At 35.2% G+C, this 6,000-nt stretch overlaps 1 protein-coding gene across 1 annotated transcript in view; it reads left to right on the top strand.

Moving 5' to 3' along the window:
- Positions 1–1,092: 1,092 nt before the first annotated feature.
- Positions 1,093–6,000, top strand: part of LOC132400121 (myelin transcription factor 1-like protein) — an 85,191-nt gene continuing 80,283 nt past the window's right edge. The window contains exon 1 of the mRNA XM_059981196.1: positions 1,093–1,119. The gene's annotated coding sequence lies outside the window, so the exon portion shown is untranslated. The remainder of the gene's footprint in view (positions 1,120–6,000) is intronic.

Below are 6,000 nucleotides of genomic sequence, written 5' to 3'. Positions count from 1 at the left end.
TTTCTGTTGATCGGTGTCAAAAAAGTCACATTAAATCCATTGTGATTCAATGTTGTAAAACAATAAAACATGAAAGCTTCCGGGAGTGGGGGGGTGAATACTTTTTATAGGCACTGTATATATGTGCCTAAGATTTCTACTTGATATTGATCTCATAGTTACTAGCTCCCAGCATACAGTACATTTTTTAAATTTTATTTTGTGCATGAATAGGAAAATATGTATTAAGACCATTATATTCTGTAGTTTTATTTCTTAGTTTTTTTCCATTTAAAATTCATTTTCTGTATGACTGATGACACCTCCTTATGCCAATGTGAAGCTGTCCTTTCAAGAATTGCCAACCTGTATCGTAAGCTTGCTTTAACTAACACTGTCCACTCATGTCATAGAACCCCTACTGATACAAAAGCGCAGTTTGTGCCAACCGGGCACAGAAGTTATTGAACTAATCAGGCAACATGAAATTAGTGTGCTTACTTTGCAATCAACAGGACTGGGTTAATTGTATGTTACATCATTGTTTTCAGGGCTTTCCCTTTAGTCCCTCCTTTATTAAAATGCCTTGTGATATTTTATATCTCAACACAAAGTGAAAGTAAAATTTAATAATTGATAAAAGCTTAATAGTATACTGTGGGTTTTATTTGCTTAAGCACTTGTATGGAATTTCTTCAACGTGTAGCGTCAGTGGCATTTGGGGGTTCATATCTGTTTAATGTCATGGAAAATCCATGTTGTAACTCACTTCATGTACAGTATTACATATTGTGCATGTTATAATTACAGATCCTAATCCCTGTTTTCATAATCATACATTATCACATAATCACAGCTGAGAAAGGCATGGTGTGTTCTCCAGCCACGCAAGGTGAACCGTGTTTTAAGCTGTTTGGGTTGACATGAGTTTTTCCATAAGTGGTTAGGATGTAGTGCACACAGGTACACAGATTCAACTAAAATAACATCTTTTGTGTGATACAGGCCAACATAAAGAATGTTGAAAATTATGTCATTCAAAAATTATCACAATCGTATGAAAGCTGCATTAAGAAATCAACAAGTAGTGAAAATTTGAAAGACTTAGAGGACCCTAAGCCTAATGGAGTTGAAGTGAAGGTAAGGCCTTTCAAATTGAATATATTTTGTCTGCAGTTAAAACTCTTAACCCAATTTAAACAGCAAGGAAGTTTAGCACTTAAAGGTTTAAAACAATAAACTGAATTTTGTTCACAATAGTACAACACTGAATTTTTACATTTTAATATGGTATTTGATCCATGATGTAGTCTTTCCTTAGTTTCGATTTTGCATCCATTCTACCTTCCTGTAACAAATATTTGATAGAAAGCTTCACAATTTATAATAATGAAAACAGTATTAAATGCCAATGTAACTTGAATTAATCGCATATCATAATGATTTTAAGGACAACAAGGAATTCAGATTTATAGCTGTTGGTGGAAGGTTAAGCTATGTGCCACTGGATAAATTTGTGTAAGAAAGCTGCAGGAATTGTAATGCTGTGGTGTTTGGGAATGATTTTAAATGATTTATTTACTGTTATTGAAACATGAAATCTTATAGATTATATGTGTTGGACACACTTAATGATGTCTTTTTGTAAAGGTAACTACTCTCCTCCCAGCATTTTAGAGGCATTCCTGTTGCAGTTACTTAAAATGTAACTTTTGAATTAATATGAATTTAAATAAATGTTGATAAATTTACTTGCTGCATTCTGCCACTTCAATGTTCACAAAACATATTTCTCTTTATACTAAAATTCACCACCTGCCCCAGGACTGTATCATGGTCTGTTGCAATGTCTTATAACTGTTAATTCCATAGGACTAAGTCACAACGTTCGCACTCTTTAACAAAATATTCCTAAAATCAATTGTAGTATTACGTGTAACAGGACCTGTTAATATATCAAGTATTAAAACCTTTTGTCCACGTACATAGTTGCACACTAATGATAACCATATAACCATATAACAATCACAGCACAATAACAGGCCATCTTGGCCCTCCTAGTCCGTGCCGAACTCTTAATCTCACCTAGTCCCACCTACCCGCACTCAGCCCATAACCCTCCACTCCTTTCCTGTCCATATATCTATCCAATTTTACCTGAAATGACACAACTGAACTGGCCTCTACTACTTCTACAGGAAGCTCATTCCACAGTGATGAGTTGACAGTTCTTTTTGATAAACTGCTGTATCATATTTTGCATCTTAAAATATTTATTTCTTGTATGAAGGATAGCAGTATAATTTTACTGCATTTACATTGTTTCCTGTGTTTCTAATTATAAATCTAATGATGTGTTGTAATATATTGGCTCTGACGTTATCCTGCAAGATACTGCCACACTTTTACTAATACAACTGTGTAAAATTTCTGAAGAAATTTCGTCCTGATGAAGGGTCTCAGCCCGAAACGTCGACAGCTCTTCTCCCTATAGATGCTGCCTGGCCTGCTGTGTTCCACCAGCATTTTGTGTGTTGTTGTTTGAATTTCCAGCATCTGCAGAATTCCTCATGTTTGCTGTGTGAAATTTCTTCCTTCATCACTTTCATTGCATTACTTATTCATTGAAGATAAATGTCTCACTAAAGTAGTGATGGATGGTATTTCCAACAGATGAATTGAGAATTGATAGTTCATATCCCATAAAATAATTCCAATAACATGATTTTATTTTATGAATCAAAATACTATGTTGATATAAATCTTAAAAATAAAATTACCTGGCTCTCCAAGCATTTTCAGTCATAGTTGAGATTTCTCGGTGGCCTAAAATTTTAATTCCAATTCCCATTCCGACTTGTTGGTCCATAACCTCTTGTGCCATGATGAGGCCACCCTCAAGATGGAAGAGCAGCACCTTATATTCCATCTGGATAGCCTCCAACCTGATGGCATGAATATTGATTTCCCTTGCTGTAAACAAATTTCCACCCCCACTCTTCCTCTATTTTTCCCCTCTGACCTTTTAGTTCTTCTCACCTGCCTGTTACTTCACCCTGGGTTCTCTCCTCCTTTCCTTTCTCCTGTAGTCCACTCTCCTTTCCTATCAGCTTCCTTCTTCTCCAGATCTTGAACCACCTGGCTCCACCTATCACCTTTCAGCTAGTCTTTTTCCACTACCCCTACCTTTTTATTCTGCCATTTTCCCCTGTCCTTCTCAGTACTGAAGAAGGGACTCAGCTCAAAATGTCAACTGTTTATTCATTTTCATAGATGCTGTCTGACCTGCTGAGTTCTTGTGTGTGTTGCTTTACATTTATAGCATCTGAAGACTTTCTTGTGCTTATGATCCAGCATGTTCTTCATCATAATCCATGGTATTTTATTCTATTTTTATAAATGCTATTTCACTATAATATAAATGACCAGGAACATCAAGTATAAATGTAAATGTATTTCTTTTTAACCAACCACGCATTATTTAACATACAGTGATAGAGTAGTAACTTTTTTCTGGAGTCAACTCTAAAATCATTAACATTCATTAAAATAACCTATTTATAGTCAGGTGCCAGTATTACAACAAGGGCAATAATGCTGTTTGTCATCTGTAGTTCTCAGTTGAAGTAGCAATTTTATTAAATTAAAGATGTTTATTAAGAATGAAGCATAGATAATATGGTCCCTCAAAATAATTCTTGACTAACAGCAAAACTATCTAAGGTTCAGAATTAACAGTGGTCTGTCAGACAGAAGCTAGTGAATTTGGCAATGGACCAGTTACGGTGGGAGTGGAACTGGAACTGGCCCACTGGATCAATTAATGCATTCTAGCGCTGATCCACTTTCACTGTACTGGGCTTGTGTGTACACAAGAAGCTTCTTGTACGGGCTTTTACAAAGTAACTTCAGTAGCTATCAGTGCTTTGAAAGGTGAGTACTTCTTGATTTTTAACGTGTTGGCGGATTTGATTTTTCGTTTGGACCAACAGTTGATTTAAGGTGTATTCCTTGATCCTAATAATTTAATACTGTGACAGACATTCACAGAATCCACTGAGGAATTGTGAAGGATAAATGTTGACTGATACTGCTGTGTATTGCCATGTTAGATAACTGGATGTGCAAGCTACATTATTGTTTTTCAGTGAGACGGCAACATTCAGTAAATGGAGTTGTACGGGTTTGATTATTTTTTGGCTTTTTTTCACTATCATGTTTAGAAGGCAGCTTGGGCATTTTTGAGCATTATAGTTTATTATCAGTCCTTATTTAAAGCAATAGAAAAGTGATCTGAGAAAAATTATTTTGCTTTCTAATGTTATTTTTTGGGTGGTAGATGACAAGAGTGGATGGCTAGTAAGAGTTTAACAATTGAACAGAATTAATTAGAATCCAGTTTTCCTTTACAAATCATAAATAGGATAGAATTGTAAAATCTTACCATGCTCTAATTTAGGACTTAACTTTTGGGAGTACTTCAAACCATGACACTTTCTTGCAACCAGTTCATACAACAGTGATGTAATTTTGAAAATTGTAAGAAAGGAGCTAAACATACAGTATCAACAAGCCAAGCAGAGTGTTCAGAGTAGCAGATTATAAATCTGAGGATGTCATGCTGAGACTCTATAGTGCTCTTGTCAGTCTGAACTTTAAATAGTGCACTGAGTACTTGTCACTGAAAGGGGCAGCAAAACTGATTTTCAGGACCAGAATACGGAGCAAAGGTTAGATAAACTGAACTGCTTCTGTACTAAGTGGAGATTAATTGAGAAGATCATAAAAAGTATATAATGTGCTGGGTCAAATAATGTTAACATGGAGAACTAAGTATTGATCCAGAAGAATATTTGAAACATAATTATTTCATGAAATATCTTCTTCTTGGTCCACTTTCAGTAAGGTAGAAAAATGTACAAGATGAGAGCACGTGAAAGCTTACCTCATTCTTGAAATCAATGATGGGTTTATCCCTATGACCCTAAAATCAAAAGACCATATTGGACAATAATGGAAAATTGCTAGTCATTGAGTTTTCAGGCTTAAGTGAGAGACTGCTGATATCAAACAAGGAACTGCACCCTTCGGATGGAGTTAGTCAGTGGAATGAAGAATGCCAGGTTCTTCCAACAAGAAAATGTGAAGAAATGGAGTGACAAGCAAAGGTCACTGAAGGCAGATGTAAAAGACTAAAAAACAATTATTATAAATTTCAAATTTGAGTGTTTTTTACAAATCCAGAATTTATTAATATCTTATAACTGCAAATAATTCAGAAACAGGGATATCTGCAAAATGATTATAGAAAGATTACTTTTTACTGATCTGCAGGTGACTTGTTAAGTGAATATTCAAAGGAAAGGTAGCCTATTCACCTGTAGGCTTATCATCCATTCTGCTAGAAAGAACAGCTTCTTATATGTTTAGATCCCATCTTTTTTTTTTGTATAAACCTGCTCCCACAATCCAGCATTTCAAGCAGGGAATGACACACAGGCCTGGGAATTCAGAGCTCCACATCTATTAAATTAAACAGATGGAAAATCACATGCTGCAAGCAAGTTATCTCTTAGCATCTGCTCCCCATGATCAGTAATCTCCAATTAGAGAACTTGAGCATCGTTCACCCCCCTCATTTCCCAAGTAAATAGCTGGCACATTTTAAAATGTTCCATTCAGCACTTTTATTTGTTCTGTAATAGTAATGTTTGCATTATTGAGCTATTAATATTTCATTAAAATATGCAATAAAATGCTGCATCCTAGAAATACATTTGCACCACTTTTCTTGCAGCAAAACAATGTTAGCAATCTCAACAGCTTTTTTAAAGATAGGTGATTTTTTAAAAAATTCAATTTCTTAGTTGTAATTCCAAAGGATGGGCTCCCTCATGTAACACAATTCTGATTCAGAGAAGGTGGTCTGATGTAAAATTATCTGGATTTTACCCCTTTCTTCACAGCTCTTTTCAGGAAGTAGCTTTTAAGTGGTCACTCCATAAGACAACCAGTACCTTT

The sequence above is a fragment of the Hypanus sabinus genome, chromosome 9, assembly GCF_030144855.1.
Source record: "Hypanus sabinus isolate sHypSab1 chromosome 9, sHypSab1.hap1, whole genome shotgun sequence".
NCBI classification, from domain to species: Eukaryota; Metazoa; Chordata; class Chondrichthyes; order Myliobatiformes; family Dasyatidae; genus Hypanus; species Hypanus sabinus.
Note: the sequence above shows the minus strand (reverse complement) of the source record. Positions and strands in the feature narration are given on the sequence as shown.